General features: G+C 45.4%; 1 protein-coding gene across 2 annotated transcripts in view; it reads right to left on the bottom strand.

Annotated features, from left to right (window-relative positions):
• Positions 1-16,697, bottom strand: part of JCAD (junctional cadherin 5 associated) — a 79,670-nt gene that overhangs the window by 61,619 nt on the left and 1,354 nt on the right. The window contains exon 1 of one of the 2 annotated variants that reach the window (XM_054991476.1): positions 15,440-15,526. The exons of the other annotated variant lie outside the window; for it this stretch is intronic. The gene's annotated coding sequence lies outside the window, so the exon portion shown is untranslated. Of the gene's footprint in view, positions 1-15,439; positions 15,527-16,697 lie in introns of those variants that run through there. 2 annotated transcript variants of the gene reach the window in all.

The following is a 16,697-nucleotide window of genomic DNA, read 5'->3' as shown; positions in this document are numbered from 1 at the left end:
AAAGATGTTTTTAAATCCACCTTTGTTAGGTTTCTGAATTGATGAATGGCCATTCAGCAAGGCTGATTTACAATTAGACTTCAGCCTTCCTGCCATGCATGTATGATTTCGATCTAAGCACAGGCTGCAGTGTCTGTTTTAGTGCTGGCTTCCTCTTATCTCTAGTGAGCCTACCAGAATATGCCTCCAAAGAAGAGAAAGGACATATACAAACATATGAAGCTGCTTTATATGAGTCAGACCATATAAGCCTGTATTGTCTACTCCGACTGGCAGCTGGTCTTAGGGTCTTAGGTAGAGGTCTTTCATATCAACTGGAGATGCCCAGGATTGAACCTGGGACCTTCTGCGTATAAAGCAGACACTCCTCCACTGAGCCATGGCCCCTCCCTGACTTTCTCTGCAGCATAGTTATCACTCTTGAACAACCTGGCCCTGTCGAACAGATGGGACACTGAAGAGGGGAAAATGCAACTGTACACCCTGTGCACCTTTATACCTCCATCTGCATTAGCAATTGAAACTTAAACAGACTACAAAAATGCGGTACATTTTGCAAAGGGATTAGTTAGGTAAGTGAAATGCCAGACAATTGGGCTCTGGTTATGTTTCTACCTGGAACGTGTCCTCATCAATCCCTCCCACAGCCTGAGATGGGAGATAGCTGGACAGGTTATTATTTATGTCAGCACAAACTGGTGGTACCAGTCATGCCTCTTTGGCAGGGAAGGGATCTCACATCCCCAGACTTTCTTTTTTTCCACAGCATATATATGTGGTGAGATAATACACATCTGGTGCTGAGCAGCCATTGGAGCTCTGTAAATCTTTGTTATGCAGCTGTAGGCAGAGCAGTTATCTTTACTACTGTATAATCATATCATATTTTACAACAAATTAATTTATGACTAGTCGCTTTAAAAAATAAAGCCTGAATTACATGTTCCCCTTCAGTAAAAATTCATTCCAGAGTCTGAGCAAAACATTTAGAGCCTGAAACCCAGTTTCACAATTATATGTTTTCAGTGAACACCTAAAACATCCCAAAGTTTAAATATTTTAAAGACATGTATCATGAACATACACTTGACAGGAATCTGCAGCTGTTCATGGAGTGTACAGTTGGTGTCTGCCTCTGCAATACTATGGCAAAGGGACCTCATACGTGACTCGGTTTCTGCTTTGCAACTGAGTGTGTATCCATGATCCATCCAGCTCATATCGGTGAATCCAAATTCTCTTATTGGGCCCTCCATCTGTGAGTTGATTCAGTGCCTCTCTGATGTCTGTTGTTTGCTTCTCCCCATGGACATGATCTGTACTACTTTCTACAGACAGAGAGATGAAGCTGCTTTCACACACACTGAATAATGCACGTTCAATTCACTATCAGTGCACTTTAGCAATCATTTGTAAGTGGGTTTTCCTTTTTCAATTCAATTGCAAAATGCATCAAAAGTGGATTGAACGTGTATTATTCAGTCCATGTGAAAAGCAACCAGCAGTAACTACCCTTTCTTCTGGCTCCTCTTCCTGCTTGCTTTTTCACAGAAGGCATGAAGAGCATGGAGTAGATGCAGCAAGACTTGGGGGCTCTAGGGGTAGGGAAGGGTGCCCCTCCTGTGAGGCTCCACAGATGCTCAACAGTGCCAGGACCTGCAAATATGCAAGCTTGAAATCTGCTTCACACAGATTTGTGTCTGCTGCCTTTTTCATTCACAGAACTGGTCAACATCATAGCTGATCCCACTGCATTTTGGGAAGCTGGCAGAAATAGATGTTGCTACATCCAAAATCAGTGATTTACTGGCTTATGCATGGCACTGAGCATGCCAACGGATATTCAGAGCAGAAATTGTGGCCCTGATGTAACATGTGAATCAGCTCTACATTCAATATATAATGGTGCCTTTGGGTTTTGTCCTCCCAGCTTTCCCACTCTATCTTCCCAGTTTCCTTCCTCACAGAAGGCCTCTTACGTGGCTTTCGTCTGTGTGGATTCCACAGTTTCCAGCATAACCTCTTGGGTGGTCAAAAGGAGCGTTCCCTCTCTCTTGTCAGTGGAAAGGGTGGTAAGATCCAACCCACTGTGTTGTCAGCACAATATAAGAGATACAAAACAGGTGATGAATCACCTTTCATTGCACCCACTTTTGATGATCAAGCTGAGGCTGCTGAACTGGTACCCCGGACAGAATGATGCCCTGGACGTGGCATCTTTTAGTGAGCAAAGTCTATGCATTCAAATGTCAAACAAAAGCCCTTTGAGTTCTGCCTGTTCTATGCCTCAATAAATATGTAACATGCTTTTATGTTTCAAAGGCATTCGGCAAAATTCCAATAGGAATAAGAGTATCCAATTCTACTGTATGCTATGTTGGAAATAACTGAGGGCCAAGAAAATCATACCAAGGGGGGGGTCCCTCTTTAAGCCTGTAAAAAGAGCAGGGCCGTTTCCAGACGGCTTACCTGCCTCTGGAACGTCGCGCCATGTTGCGGGGGAAAACGCGAAATATCACATTTTCTCGTGCGAGTTTTGCATGACGTCGCACGATGTCGCGCAAGAAAACGCGATATTTTGCGTTTTCCCCGCAACATGGCGTGATGTTCTGGAGGCAGGTAAGCCGTCTGGAAACGGCCCAGGGCTTTTTTCCTGGGGAAACAGGTGGGGGAACTCTCACCTGGAGCAATGCCCGGGAGATGGTGGTGTGCCTTTCAATACATGCTTCTGAAACTGCATGATGACATCATCAAACAGGCGTGGCCGCCCCAGGAGTGTTTCTGTGCTCCATGAGGGGGGGGGGTCTGATTCGGCCTGAAACGGGCTGCTCTGCCACGGAGAAGCACTTCCCTGCCTGGCAGTGGCTGGAGCTGGGCCATTTTGGGCCAAAATAGGCCAAAAATGGCCCAGATCAGCCTGGAACAGGCAGTTGCCACAAAGAAGAGCACTTCCCTGCATGGCAGCAGCCCAAACCTAGCCATTTAGGGCCTGATCCAGGCCATTCTGGGTCCAAATTGGGCCAAAACAGGCCAGAAATGGTCCGAAACGGACCAGAATGGGCTGCTGCCACATGGGAGAGCACTCCGCTGCTGGGCAGTGGCCCAATCCTGGCTGTTTCGGGCCCAATTCTGGCCTTTTTAGGCCTGAATTGGGCCCAAAATGGCTGAAAGGGGCCAAAAAGGCTAGGATCGGGCAGCTGCCAGGTGGGGGGATGTTCCCCCACCTGGCAGGGGTGCAATCCTGGCCATTTCAGCCCTGATCCGGGCTGTTTCGGCCCCAATCCTGGCCATTTTGGGCCCTAAATGGGCCCCAAACAGTCAAAACGGCACTGAAACGGGCCTGATCAGGGCCAAGCTGGCCTGGAATGGGCTGCTGCTAGGCGGGGGAACCCTCCCCAAAATGGCCCGGATCGGGGCCAAAATGGCCTAGATCAAGTCACTGCTGGGTGGGGGAACCTTCCCTGGCCTGATCTGGATCTTGAGAGCAAAAACAATCCTAGAGAGGGGAGATTTTATCCAGCTTCCTTTCTAAATAGCTGGCATGTTCAGAGTGCCCCTAAAGAGGGGCACCTGATCTTTCGTAGGCCATAGAAGAGCAGCTGGGGAACTGATACAAGACCTTGGGCAGACAGGAAGAAGTGTGGGTCCTTACTTATCTTCCCTGCATTCTCAGACCAAAAGAGCTCCTGAATTACTTTTTTAATCTTACTGTATGAGTGACTGAAAGGGACATCAGGAAGGTGGGCACTTACTGAGGCTGAAAGAATGCCCTGTAGGATGACATCAGATTTAGGGCTGTTGCCCTAAATCTGAGGCTGAAAGAATGCCCTGTAGGATGATATCAGATTTAGGGCTGTTTTGGGCCCTAAATGGGCACAAAATGGTGGAAACATCCCGGATCAGGGCCAAAATGGTCTGGCTCAGGTCACTGCCAGGCAGGGGACCTGGCACTGGCCCGATCCAGGCTGTTCGGCCATTTTGGGCCTATTTAGGGCCCAAAACAGCCCGGATCAGGGCCAAAATGGCTCGGCTTGGGCTCGTGCCGAGGCAGCAACCCAATCCAGGTTGCTTTGGGCCCTATTCAGGCCCAAAATGGCCAAAATAGGCCATTTTAAAAATACTCATGTGACACCAGTCATGTGGGTATTTTAAAGAACTGCCGGAATGCCATTCCGGGGCATTCTGACTCAAAAAAAGCCATGAAAAAGAGCATATTTAACCACCTACTGTTTAAAAAGAAACCTATTTCCTTAAATATTGTTGTAAGCCACCTGGAGAAGGTTGCTGGCGAAATGGCAAACAAAATTTCTAAATGTATAAATGGTAGTACCTATTTCTAATTCTTAGTTTAGGAAACCATAGCAGCAGAGAAAGATGTTAGCTAGGAATACAGTTTCTTCCCTTCTCTGCTCATCTGTTACTTTCTAGTAGACTTCAGCAGGGGGCAGCAGAGTCCGTGGGAATTATTTTGGAGGAGTGAATACCTGCCCCTCCCTGAGTACCTGAGAACTTAGATTTTGATAAAGCTGAAATCACACCTTGACTGTACACAAACTACAAACCTATCTGTAATGGGCAGCCCAGGAAATTGTCATGGGTATTCATAAACCTACAACCCATAAGATTAGAAAAAGTCAGATTGAGTAGGACAAAGAGCAGGGTCTTCACTGCTGTGGCCCCTACAGTGAGGAATCCCATAACCAGATAGATCTGCCAATCAGTCTTTGCTGGTGAATACACTAATGGGAGCGGGAGAGTTACTGTGTTTTTTTTTTAAAAAATGACAGCATAATTAATGCATTTTTTCTGCTTCTTGCACTGGATTTTCATATTGCTTTTTCTTTCATATAAGCTGTTTTCAATACATACTTTATTTTTTTTAAAAATGCAGCTAATGAATCCATATATAAGAAAACAAAAGAAGTACCTTGGTGGTCTTTCACTTGTTTTCTCTCCCTGCTCTGTTTCAAAACAAACATCATGGAAATTAACTTTAGCTTTTCTAGCCGTAATACAATATCCTTCTTTCCAGGGAAATGAACTTTGAAGGTATAAGAAAATTAATTGTAGGCAGTATTAAAGATTGCTTATAAGAATAACACAGAAAGGCACACTGCGGATCAAAAAGTGCCGATGTCAGAAGTTAGCCAAGGCTTAGGCACTTGCCCTTTGCCGAAAGCACATAGGACTGTCAAGACTGGAAGATAATGGGGTTCACAGCTGGAGTCCTTTGGCTTTCTGTGACCTATGACTTTTTTCCACCATAGACAGGTGAGTCTAAGAAGCTAGCAGAACTAAGGGCCTGCTGTGCAGGGCAATCAACAACCACACTGACCAACTGACCAAACTTATTTTTCTTGCTTGGAACTGCTGATGAGCAAATTTAGGAAAAGCTGCAACATTTCATATGAAAGGGATGTATGGAACTCTCTTATTGTGCGCAATGGGAACAACGATTTGATTCCAGGAAACATTCTGGATTGAGATGAAAGGCTGTGCTTTAATTGGGAGCAGTTTAAACTGGCTTTATTTTTCAAATTCTATTAGGCTGACAGTTACAGATTAAACTCTAATCTTACATACAGTGCAATCGTAAGCAGAGTTACTCCAGTCTAAGCCCATTGATTTCAACAGGCTTAGACTGGAGTAACTCTGTTTAGGATCGCACTGTTAGTTCTTCCCTCCTGCAGTCTCCTTCCCCCACCATCTTTTATTGGTTTGTCCGATGTTCTTATAGGTTTACGTGTGTGTGTATAAACATTCAATTTTAATTATTTTGCAGTAACTTGAGTTATTTGGGGAGGGACAAGATAGAAATGGATGAATAAATATTTATTTCAGTGTATCTTGAAGGGTTCTAAAGAGAGCAGTCCTAAAGCAGAAGCATTAATCTTCCCAGGGTCAAGAGGTTCATCTGCTGTGCTCTTCACTATCCAGACCATCTCAGATGGTGGAAATTAGCGCCACTCCCTCTCTAGTGCCGAAGGACTGATTGAGGTCATTTGGGTCTCAGAAAGGTCAGCTGACCCCAGATTACTAAATGCCCAGGTTGATAAATGCAGGCAGGGACATGCTAATCCTGAGCTAACCACTTCTGAAATAATAGATAAGAACTCCTTGAAAGAACGGAATTTCTAATAGACACACAATTGGGAATTAAGGAGAGGTGGGAAGAGAAATTGCACGGTTCTGAACTAGACTATGGGTTAGATTCTGCTGTTTTTATCTCTACAGAAGTCATAACTTTTAAATCACGTGTGTACAGGGGTTTTTTTCTGGGAAAAGAGGTGGTGGAACTCAGTGGGTTGCCCTCGGAGAAAATGGTCACATGGCTGGTGGCCCCGCCCCCTGATCTCCAGACAAGAGATCAGGAACTCCGTTCCACTGCGTTCCTGCTGAAAAAAAATCCCTGTGTGTGTATGTGTGTGTGTGTGTTTAGACCAAGCCAATCTCTTACACCAGCTCTTACATGCCTGTACCATCATATCATCTGCCTAATGTCACATCTGACGAAGTGAGCTATAGTCTATGAAAGGTTATGCCACAATAGATCAGTTAATCTTTAAGGAGCCACAAGATAGGTTTTTCTTCCTGAAACAGACTTAAACCCAATCCTCACACATGGTAATCATGCCATCAGCTGCTGGAAACTGCACACACTTTCTCTATATGGCACGTTGTTTGCCGGGCTTACTAAGCTGATCAGGTTTTTTCATATGGCTTTGAGTTCTCCCCTCCCTTTCTGTGTGTCAGATACATATGGAATGTAGGGGGGGGGGGGTTGGAGCAGCAGCCCATTATGTAAATGAGGTGTCTGGAAAACAGCACACCTGTCAACAACAGATGGGAAAGCCCCAGAGAAGGCTGCGGGATGAAATGAAACTGCTGTGCAATAAGAAGTGATTACTGAGCAGACAGATCACCCTGACCAAGTGTGCATTGCTATACTGGTGAAAAGAGCCCTTACGCTCATTAGCCAGGAGAAAGATGCTTGCACCAACCCCAGAGCAGGGACTGGTGACTGCAAGCAATGCCCCAGAGGAAATTTAACCCATGGGAATGTTCCAACCACAAAAAACCTACACAACCTACATAGCTACACTTCTGGAAATTGTTACGGGCAGCCTAACCAACCCAAAATGAAATGGGGAGCACAGAAAGAAGCCCTGCACTGCACAACTCTTATTAAGTTAACCAGGCGAGTTTTTAGAGTTCCATGTTTGGAGCGCCCAATTTTTTTTTCTTTTCACAGTGCACTTACCAGATGTGCAGGGCCCACTGTAGACTGGGACTGCAACATAAGCAAGAGCTTAATTCCCCTCCTGCCATTGTTTTTATGACCTAAAATGGCCTAGAGGAGCTGAAGTTTGTCTCCTTGGGGAAACATATGTGCACTGACTAGTGCACACATAAGGTGTCACACACACACACACAAAGGAGGCAAATAGTAGCTTCTCTGGCCATATTACATTGGTGCACAAGGGGTGGGAGGAGGCTTAAATTCTCCTCCCCTTGTACTATAATCCCCACCCTCTCTGAATCAGGGCCCTGAGTGCCTGGCAAGCGAGCTTAAATCACTAGAAGCTCTCAACATGAACTCTCGGTGCACCTCTGATGAGACTGACTCTTGTTTGTACATGTGTTCGAATCTTGGAGTGATTCTTGTCTCTGCTCAACCAAAATAAAAAATGTTCTGTCAGCTCATATTTTAAAGAGCACTAACAGGAGAATGATTCTTAATAGCGAACTTTTGACTCTTAGAGAAGTAGCTGGCTGAGGAACAGCTTGGCTGGTACAGGTTTAAGAAGGCCATTTTTTTTTTTAACCGACAGTCCCCTTTGACTCTGCAACAATCTTGTCACATAGGAATTCCTCAACTTCAAAATATTTATTTAACAAGCAACCAAAAGTTCTTTATGCATGAGTTATGCAGCTAAAGTAACAGCAGTTTTGTGGGCAGAGATTATCATGACTAATTCTGGTGCTTAGTGCCGAGGAGGAGAGCTGTGCTGATCATGGCACACATGCACGTGAAGTTACTGATTGTTGGATCAGCTGGTTTCATTTCTGAAGACAATCACTCAGTATTATTCACCTAGTTTTTAAATGATTCTCAAATGCAGCTGGAGAGTTTTCAGGGCATATCAAAACAGAGTGCAATGCACAAAAACACAGATCTTAAAACTCTTCTATGCAGTTCAGTGGGACTTGTTTAGCATCAGAGCTTTGTAGAGTAGGCCCAGTGAAAGTGAGACTTTCAGTCCAGCAGGTAGTCATGGGTCAACTGACGAGCACAAAGGTGCTTCCTTTGTGACAAGTCTCTAATACTCATGGACTTCAGCAAAATGGAAATATGTATATAGTAATAAGAGCCCCGTGGCGCAAAGTGGTAAGCTGCAGTACTACAGCCCAAGCTCTGCTCACGACCTGAGTTCGATCCCGGCGGAAGCTGGGTTCAGGTAGCCAGTTCAAGGTTAACTCAGCCTTCTGTCCTTCCGAGGTCGGTAAAATGAGTACCCAGTTTCCTGGGGGTAAAGTGTGGATGACTGGGGACGGCAATGGCAAACCATCCCGTAAAAAGTCTGCCAAGAAAACGTCATGGTGTGACGTTCCCCCATGGGACAGTAATGACTTGGTGCTTGCACAGGGGACTACCTTTACCTTTTTTTAAAGCATGGGTTTGACTTTCTGGAATCATTTTTCCTAGAATCAGGGGGATTCTGGGGGTCACTCTAAATGTTACTTCATGAAGCCAACCAGGTAGGGTTGTCAGCCTCCAGGTAGTAGCTAGAGATCTCCCGGAATTACAACTGATCTCCAGGCCACAGAGATCAGTTCACCTGGAGAAAACGGCTGCTTTGGAGGATGGACTCTACGGTATTTTGGTATTATACTCTATGGTATTATACCCTGCTGAGGCCCCTCCTCTCCTCAAACTCCAAGCTCCACCCCCAAAATCTCCTGGAATTTCCAGGCCTGGAGCTGGCAACCCTACAACCAAGGCTCACATAGAGACACACACACATCAGCTTTGGGGAATGGCTTGCTTAAAAAAAGGACAGCCCAAATGGCCTTGGAAACCTGCTGCCTGCGGGAAGGAAAGCTTCCGTCTTTCCCCCAAGCTTCCCCGCCACCCATGCAAAAACAGTGAGGGGAGGACAGTTTTCCCATTTCTGCTGCCTCATGTGCCTCACATGCCCCCAAAACCTCCTCCACGTGAAGCAGACGAAACAGGAAACTCCCCCCGCCCCTAGTTACTGTCATCCTCAGCTGCTCCTTCTGCAGGTGTCCAAAGGAAAAGGCAGAGCCATAACTACTACAAAGCCTGAAGCGCTTGACCCAAGACTCCTCCTGGGTTAAGCCCGATTTATTTGACCTCACAGGTCCACCAGTGGATGCTGCAAGCAGAGAAGGGTGAAGCTAGAATAATCAACACTGACATAATCGTAAGATGTTCAGCTGAACATGAGGGACGGCTAGGCTAGGGCTACAAGCGTACCTGGAAGGTTAATGTGCTCGTCAAGTTGATGCAGATGAAGAGTTCTTTCAACCTTAGAAATTAAATTGTGGGGACGTGTGTCTAGAAGCCCAACCTGCAATTCCCTTTTGTCAACGTCTTTAGATTGAAACTGATGGGTGTCCCAATGATTCCAGTTGGCTTCGATCTAACTGCCAGGTTCAATGTAACTCTTCCCACACTGGCAGAAAGACAAAAGCCTCACCAGAAATATTTTGTTCTTTTCTTTTATGTGGAGCATCTCCCACACCTTTCTGCCAACACTGGTGCCGCGTTTAAAACAAAATAATTCATTTTTAAAGGTATATATATATATTGATTCTGTAATCTTTGAGCTGATCATCAATTTTACATATTGTTGGCTGTTATGAATTTTATAACAACAACAACAACATTCAACTTATATATCACCCTTCAGGACAACTTAACACCCACTCAGAGCTGTTTACAAAGTATGCTATTATTATTATTCCCACAACAATCACTCTGCAAGGTGGGTGGGGCTGAGAGAGTGCTAGAGAGCTGTGACTGACCCAAGGCCACCCAGCTGGTTTCAAGTGGAGGAATGGCGAATCAAACCCGGTTAACCAGATTAGAGTCCCAACACTCTTAACCACGACACCAAACTGGCTCTCTGGGTGAGTCCAAGATACTCTTTTTAATCTCTGCAGCTCTGCTAGAAGACTGGGGAAATGGGGACAATTTTAGTAAAAGTTCTCACTCCAGTTCTTAGATGGTCCTGCCGATGCTGCAGTGAGCCCCTACACTAAAATCTAAAAGCAGAGTCACCAACTCTTGTACAATACTGAGGCAAAATGCAAGGGGTAGGAAATCTGCCAGACTGGCCATCAAAAATGACTCTGTAAAAGGAGCAACAGCTTTGTTCCCTTTGGTACAATCAGGGCTTTTTTTCAGCAGGAACGTGGTGGAACGGAGTTCCGGAACCTCTTGAAAATGGTCACCTGGCTGGTGGTCCCGCCCCCTGATCTCCAGACAGAGGGGAGTTTAGATTGCCCTCCGCGCCGCTGTCTGGAGATCAGGGGGCGGGGCCACCAGCCAGGTGACCATTTTCTCCGAGGGCAACCCACTGAGTTCCACCACCTCTTTTCCCAGAAAAAAAGCCCTGGGTACAATACTGCCTTTCCTCGCCATCCTAGGATCACACAACCTTCCAAATTCCATTCCATTTTAACTCAAGTGTCACTCATCTGGCCCAAACTCCATAGATCCTGTTGGAGTTTGGATGGATATCACAGTGTGAAAACAAGGAGTTTTCGCAAACTGGAAAGCAAAATTGCAGAAGTCCCTCCCCTCTTTCTATATAAGTAATCCAAATCCATATTAAAAGGCCTAACATACTTCTCTGGCAGGTTCCCATAAATATTTTCCACAGAAGTTCATTTTTCCACATGAGCAAACTCTGAGTATGTGTGCATGTGTGTGTATTTAAAAACAAAACCCCTAACTCTTGATATGGAACTCAGAAAATTCTTGGCACTATTGTGTGGAGTTAAAATGACATTAGCTTGACTTTCTATATTGAAACCTAACCACATTTCTTTGTTCTGAACACATTGGTTTGGGGTTGCATCTTTTGTACAGACTTACCATATATAGGATGCAATTAAAAAGCAACCATCTGTATTCAGAGTAACTCCGATTTCCATACCACAGAAGCAGAGAATGCCAAAGGAGCATTTCTTCCAAAAATGCTAGGAACTATCATCAACTTGAAAGATATGTGAACCTTGGACAACTCAGAGATTGGATCCAGCCTGGCCCCTCACATTCTTTCCAGTGACAGACTGCATTAAAGTCCCACTTAAAGGCAATCACCTGACACTTTTCTCACACACACAAACTTATTGAGGGGAAAGCCATTCTTACTACCTTCGCTTTTACTATTGATATCTATCCAGCCGTCCATAATATTTTTATCCCATCTTTTCTCCAACCTGTTTTATCCTCACAATAACCCTGTGAGATAGATTAAGCTGAGAGAGTACTACTGGCCAAAGTGAGTTTCAATGCAGAGTGCAGCACAAACTAGCAGTAGTCTAACCGATACACCCGACCAGTTCTCATTGTGTGCAACACCATGTTACCTTTTGCATTGTGCAAGTGCCTCATAGCTGTGGAACATCCGGCACTGAGAACTGGCATGGTGCCGTGGAGAGAGCCTCAGACTAGGATCCTAGGAAAGTGGGGATCTGAGTACGAATCCCCACTTGTACCTTGGAAGCTCACTGGGTCACCTTGGGCCACTCACATTCTCTCAGCCTAACCTCTCTCACAAGGTGCTTGTTGTGAGAAAATGGACAGAACAGTGTTCTAAGTCGCTTTGAGTCCCCATTGGGGAGAAAAGTGAGATATAAACAGATAAATGCACAACTGCCTGCACTTTGATGCATACCAAGAGCTCCAATATAAGGAATGGCTTAAGAGATCACAAGGAGAGACACAGAGGATGAGAGCATTACCAGCACACCAGGAGACACGCAGATCTGAGCAGTGATGGCTTATGTTGGTTTCTTTCCTCCCACCTGTACCTCCTAAAGGGGAACTCCTACGCAGAACCCGCCCCCCAACTCCTTACAAGTTCATTGGCAGGTAAGCCTTCTGCTTCTTTCAGCTCAGTGGACGAAGCTAGAAAGTGGAGAAGAGTCAGCAACTGGAAGCAAAGAAATCAACACTTCAGACCAGCTCAGACTAGATCTTCTAGAGGCCTTTCCTGGATGACCAAACAATTGCATTTTTCAAAGACCGATGTTACTAGCCTCAGTCCAATGCTACTAATGCAACACCTTGTGCACATGCAGCAGTGTGCATGGGGAGGGGGTAGATTTGATAATGCTAGGGAAACAGTAGTGGTTGATGGTGACTGGGGGCAGGGGAATAGACCTTTCTTTAAAATGACCACATGGACTGAAGGGGCGCATGCCAATTCCAAAAGCAATAAAATGTGAGTGCCATGAGATCTGCTGTATTGTACTCACAGGGTTTTTTTTTTACAAGGCAATATAAGAACTCTTGTGCTAAAAGGATATGTTTCTTCAAGAGGTGCCCATGACCTTTGTGCGATGACACTGCACACAGCGCAGCATCCACTGCAAGCATCATCTTAACTAGCTGGGGCAATTGCACTTTTTTTCAAACTAAATAATACATTAGACTGCTAGGAAGTGAGATTTCCCTGCCAAAGTATTCTTTTTAGGAAGGTTGTTGGATCACTGCAACAGCTGAATAAGATTGCACAATGAAGGGCACCGAAGAGCACGCTTGCAGCGAAGCTGGGAAATGCTTATAAAGCAAAGAACATGAGCCTTGATGGATCAATAAAAGATTCCTCTGCTTTTTCCAACTGCAGCCAGTCAGATCTATCCAGTACATTTTTATTCGGCTCTTCCTCCAAGGAGCTCAGAGCAGTATACATGGCACCCCTTCCTCATTTCATCCTCATGACAGCCCTGAAAGGTAGGTTAGGCTGAGGGAGAGTGACTGGCCCAGGGCAACTGCAACAAGGCAGATGGAGGACTTTAACTTGAGTTTCACAGATCCTAATTCAACATGCTAACTCAGTGACCGGAAATGCACGGCACCCACCAATGTGTTTTCTGGGGCTCATCTGCTTTGGGTCATCTTAGGAATAGGGTTACCAGTTCCAGATGGTGACATTCCTGGAAATTTTGAGGGTGGAGCTTGAGGAGGGCGGGGTTTAGGAGGGGAGGGACCTCAACAAGGTGTAATACTGTAGAGTCCACCCTCCAAAGCAGACATTTTCTCCAGGGGAACTCATCTTTGTTGTCTGGAGGTGAGTTGTGATTATGGGAGATCTCCAGCCACCACCTGAAGGTGGGCAACCCTACTTACGAATAAAATCCAAAGAGACTTGCATGGGGCAGAAGCTTTGAGGCACTTTGTATCAATTGACTGATTAACAAAGCACTGAGCTCTTCCCAGGTTACTACTGGTCCGGTGGTCCCCCTTGACCTGGCCACAGAAACAGGCTGTGTTCTGTCTCTGGGTATGGAAACCTCTCTGCGTGGCCTTGCATGGCGCAAACCTTTCCCTTTCTCTGGAAACGAACACCAAATTGTATCTTTGCCTCAAAGAAAAAGCCAGTCCTTCCACCCCTTCCTTTTTGGAGAAGGTGCTTCCAAAAAGGTCCCAGGAGACATCCCTCCTGCGTCTGCACGGAGTACTTTGATCGTGGAAGGACATTTAACTTAGAACCTCCCAACATTTTGTGGAACCTTCTGACATTTTGTGACGGGCCTTAGCACTGTGCGAGCTGTTTTGTGCTAGTGTGGCACCAGCTAACATTGATCAAAATTCCAAAATAGAACACACACTCAACAAAGTTGCAGCGTGGACCCTGGCTTTAACAACTTCACCATGCTACTCCTCCTCCAAACTGGTTCCACCCCTCCTTTTGCTTGTTCTCAACATCTGATGTATGGAAGTGCATGCCTCCGAAACCGAAGAGACGGCTGGCAAAGAAGCTTTTTGAAATGTTTTCAAAATGCCCCATTTGTGCAGGTGGGAAAGGGGAGGTTTCCAGTCATAATTCATGACACTATCCAAGAGAAGCCACTGACATACTGGGATCGAAGCTGTGGCTGAAGGGCACCTGACACAGCATTCATTCTGAAACTAACCAGGTCTGGGTCTGGTCAGTGTCAAGATAGGGGACCTTCCGGGCAATCCCCATTTAAGTTGCTTCAAGTGGCCTAACGCACCACGCTATCAATGTAAAAAAGAAAGGAAAATAAAAGCAGCACCACATGCAACCCCTGTAGTCTCTGATGGAAGAATTGCACTTTCCCCGGCACAAAAGAATACGATCTCAGTGATGGGGACGTGCAATATCCCTGCAACCAAAATGCCACATTGTGATGGGATCCTTCCCAATAAATGAATAACAACGAGACACTGACTGAAGCCAAAAACTTCTCAAAAGCCTTCCAAAAGTGATCTGGACGAGCATACAAGTTTATGTTAGAGAGAGTGGTCCCCATTTGTGCAAACACATGCTCAGGAGGATGTGGCATCTCCGTCAAAACCACACACACACTCAAAAATTGATGAAGCAATTCCCTTGATATATTTAAATTGTGGCCACTGGCTTGCAGTCATGAACCCGAATGTCGGATTTTCCAGCTGGGGTTCCAGATTTCCCTCTCATTGTCTGCACAGCATGGAGCAGGGTAAGAAGAAGCTTGTCGCGTTGGCACAACTGACGTAGAGAGTTCTTTTGAACGGTCTTTGCATGACACGGCTTTGTTATTTGCATTTCAGCATAAAAGAGGTTTTCATGGAGAGCAATCCCTCTGAGCCTTTGAAAGCAGCCCAGTGGACAGAGAGGTGCTTAATTATCGGAGAGGCAGCCTTCAAGGACTGCTCTCGAACACAGGGCTCTCTTGTTACTATAACAGCATTAAGACCAACACTGTAAACAGAGATTGTGTGATCCAGCCAGGCGCAGCTTTCGCCTTTGGCACAGGGATTACACTGGCTATACAAACCCACAGAGTTGCTGTATTCCACATGCAGATTTAAAAAATCAGGCTGTGATGGAGCATCAGACGGAGTTCTCCGTAACCTGATCCAGTTTTGCAACTGTCCCAAGCCCCAGGTTCTTCTCCCAAAACACACTGTTCTGTGCCATGTGACTCCTGAGTGTTGCACATTACTCTCTCTCCAAGATAGTGCAAGAGAATCATGCCATCATTTCACTCAGGTTGTATGCCCAAGAATAGCCATAAGGCTGGCTAAATAATCGTAAGCTCCGAAGCCTTTTCAGCTTCTCATGTTATTAATAGCAACAGTTTTCCAGCCACCCTCTCTCTCTCTCTCTCTCTGTCTCTCTCGCACACACACACACACACACACAATGTACAATGAGCCCAGGAAAATCATTACCTTGAATGCAGACAGCAGAGATTGTGCTTTCCTCTCATGGATCGGAAGCAGCAGGCTAAAAACCACTCCTAACGGACTTGTCTGCCGAGAGTTCTTTCAATCCCGCTTCAGCTAGTAGCTCTAAGTTTGTGCTCTGAATAGAGGCTGTGTTATTTTAACTGCAGGATTTCCAGTCATGGGGGAGGAGAGATGGATTAGGTACGTTTGCAATCTAATGCTTCGCATTCACTGCGGGGGAAACCAACAGCTTTAAGTCTGATGGAAAGAAGAACCTGGGGTTGAGGGAGACGTTTCAAGAGAGCCCCCCCCCCAAGCCAATTATGCTTAAACTAACATGCTAAAGAACGGTGTAAAATTCCATAGGAGTAAGATAACATGAACTTGTGTTCTTTCCTAAATAAAAGGCATGTGTGGAATTTCATGCCAGAGACTGACACATGGGAGGCAGAGTAGATGTATTCTGTGCAGACCAACCTCTGTAAGGATACCAAAACATGTCTTATCAAGGAGTGTCCCCGGCACCAGCTTAAGTGGGTTTCAGTTAACCTGAGACCCACCCGATGTACTCTTCTTTGGCTCTCATTTCATGCTGTTCTGAAATGTACCATCCATTCAACATCTTTGATGGACTGAGAGATCTGTCCCTAATAACATTTATTATGGACATGCCTAACTGTCTTTTTAGTGCCCTAAGAAGCTAGGCAGGGTCAACCCTAGTTAGTTATTGGTTTGGAGACCACCAAAGAAGTCTAGGGTTGTTACAAAAAGGCAGTCTATGGCAAACCACCTTTGAGCATCTCTTGCTTTGAAAACCGTATAGGGCTGCCGATGGCACAAGCCAGTTGCGACTTGATGGCAAAAAAAAAAGTCATTTCCCCTAAGGAAGAAAGTCACAATTGGGACAATACATTTTTCTTGAATAACAAAACACAAGAGGGCAGAACCACCCTTTGTTGACATGTGCTGTAGCAATAATGGTGTTGCCTTGGTGACTTATCTGCCATCTCTGTTTTTAATACTTAATTAAAATTAGGTGGCAAAATATTCATGATCATACTGTTGTCAGCAGGATTGGCATACCTGCCCTAACAACCTTGATGGTGACTTGAGATGCTGACGAAGAAGCTGGCTGTCCCTTCTGGATTCTATTGATATTGGAATATTGGATATTGGAATGCACGTCTCCAATCGAGCAAGCGGAAGGGGTTGACAGAGTGGTCAGAATTAGTCCCTTGATGTTCTACTCATTTTGCCTCGT

The sequence above is a fragment of the Eublepharis macularius genome, chromosome 11 (genome assembly GCF_028583425.1).
Source record: "Eublepharis macularius isolate TG4126 chromosome 11, MPM_Emac_v1.0, whole genome shotgun sequence".
NCBI lineage: Eukaryota > Metazoa > Chordata > Lepidosauria > Squamata > Eublepharidae > Eublepharis > Eublepharis macularius.
Note: the sequence above shows the minus strand (reverse complement) of the source record. Positions and strands in the feature narration are given on the sequence as shown.